This window comes from Elephantulus edwardii, unplaced genomic scaffold, assembly GCF_000299155.1.
Source record: "Elephantulus edwardii isolate Elephantulus edwardi_28Jun2011 unplaced genomic scaffold, EleEdw1.0 scaffold00043, whole genome shotgun sequence".
In the NCBI taxonomy this organism is placed as follows: Eukaryota; Metazoa; Chordata; class Mammalia; order Macroscelidea; family Macroscelididae; genus Elephantulus; species Elephantulus edwardii.
Window position 1 is genome coordinate 752,812 of NW_006399793.1, and position 2,460 is coordinate 755,271.

The 2,460-nt window shown below is 39.1% G+C and overlaps 1 pseudogene; it reads right to left on the reverse strand.

Annotated features, from left to right (window-relative positions):
* Nucleotides 1-1,693: 1,693 nt before the first annotated feature.
* Nucleotides 1,694-1,984, reverse strand: LOC102861432 (annotated as a pseudogene).
* Nucleotides 1,985-2,460: the final 476 nt, after the last annotated feature.

The following is a 2,460-nucleotide window of genomic DNA, read 5'->3' on the forward strand; positions in this document are numbered from 1 at the left end:
AGGGGAGCAGATACCAATCATGTAGTCAGGGACAAAACAGCTTAGGAAAAATATCAGAGAATGCAGGAGTATGCAGATTGCACTGAAAGACCTTCATTTATAGCCTCAAATTACATATTCAGTGCCCCATATGCTTTCAAAATATAACACTGAAATAGACCCAGTAATGGAGTACATGAATTCAGTTTCTTATGTGTTCATTTGCATATGGATAAGAAGCCATTTAAAGTCAGACATGATCAGCTTAGCAGATTAATAACCAAGCCAACACAATAATAGCATCAAAGAGAAGAGCCTTCCTCAGGACTTACTTATTCCAGAAAGAGAACAACCTTGTTTCTTGTTGGCCAGGATCCACCTTGGAATGAATAAATTGCACTTGTGACTGAATATAGGAAAAACCCCAACCCAACCTGTAATGTATAGTAGTACACTCTTGATAAGAAGAGGGCAATGTCATTTGATCTGCAAATACAAGGGGAGAAAAATGACATTAATAAGTCCCAATAAGTTTAAAGTTTCAAATAGAAAAAAAACCCAAACTCACTATCTTGGAGTAAATTGTGGCTCAAAATAACCCTTCATCAGGCTTCCAAGGCTGTACATCTTCGAATACTAGCAGATGGCACAACATCTTTCTTCCATAGAGTAGCTGGTGAATTCTACCTGTAGACCTATTGGTTATTAGTCTGATACTTAAAGAATTATGTCACCAGAGGGTCCAAATCTTGTTGTTAAGTACTGTCAAGTTAATCACTGCTCATAGGAGCCCTATGAATAAAAGATCTGAGCCCTGTCCTATCCTGTGCCATCCTCATCATGTCCAACACACTTTAGCCCATTGCTGCAGTCAATGTGTCTGTCCATCTCATTGAGGGTCTTCCTCTCTTTTGCTAATCCTTTACCTTTCCAAGCACAATGTTCTTTTTCAAGGAATAACATTTCCTTACAACATGCTCAAAGTATCTGACACAAAGCTTCACTATCCTTGCCTCCAAAGAACATTCTGACTGAATTTCCTCCAAGATATATCTATCTGTTCTTTTGGAAATCTATGAGATATTCAGAACTCTTCTCCAACACTGCAATTCAAAGGCATCAATTCTTCATCTTTCATCTTTATTCACTGTCCAACCTCGGATGCATACCAAGTGGTTGAAAAGACCATGGTCTGAATCAGGCACATCTTAGTCTTCAAACTGACATCATTGCTCCTCAGAAATTTGAGAGTACCATAACAATAGAATTTCCCAGTGCAACATATCTTCTAATGTCCTGACTGCTGGCACCAAGGGTGATGATTACAGATCCAGGTAAGTTGAAATTGTTGACAGTTTCAATCTTTTTTTTTTCTTAAGCATCTTTGTTATTTTTAGTCAAAGAAAAACAGCTTTTTGGTGGAGGACGAGTGAACTGAAGGTCAGAAAGAAGGTGGGTTGGATGCTCAGCAGCTCAAGCTCCAAACCCCAGAGGTGGTCAGAGAAGGCCCTCAGCCTGGGGACTTGGACCATTTGGTGCAGCAGAATGATTCTGCTGGTGGGATGGCTGGATTGACCAGCCTGCCTGTGGTCAGTAAGTAGACTGGAATGAGTGGGTCATTGGGTGATTTCCACTTGCAGTGGGTTGGCATGATTAATTAGTCTTCTTAGGTGGCATTAAGTTAAAGAATAACACAGTGACCATAGAGAGAAGCTTATTCGGTTGGATTTTGAATCACAATCAGGATATAGTCTTTATCTGGTGCAACCATAATTTCATTTTTCTTGGAGCAAATTCAAAGGAAGGTAAAGTCATTCTGGGGGTCGATTTCTGTCACTGTGCTCTGTGTCTTCAAGATGAAGTTGTGCATGAGGATTGCATACTATGTGGTTGTGGAATTGTCCATGGTGCTTTTGATGGGAATGCCTTCTGTGTTCACCACAATTATTCCCTGCACACCCTTCTGGCTCTGCAGTCGCTTCAAGGACTCTTCTACTTCTGCCATCTTTGACCGGGTTGAGTAGCTCCGCCACACTAGTACTCAGCCCAGCGTTGGTGTCTTTCTGTGCCTGACAGTTTTAATCTTTTTTCCATCTGTCATGATTTTGCTTATTGGTTCTGTGGTGAGGATTTTTGTTTTCTTTGATGTTAAGATGTAATTCATATTGAAGGTTGTAGTGTCTAATCTTCTGCAAACATTTCAAGTCCTTCTCACTTTCAGCAAGCAAGGCTGTATCATCTGTGTAACACAGATTGTTGATGAATCTTCATTTACTACTAATGCCACATTTTTCTTCATGGAGTCCAGCTTGAATGGACTTCAGCTTGGGAACATTCTTTAGAAATAATTTGTAATAATACTTGAATTCCAGGTAACAATTTTTTCTATGAATTTACCTTTATTATAATCATACTTGTTTACAAAAGGACACTACAACATTAATTCAAATTTGTTTTCTTTTTAAAATTGTTGTTGTTGTT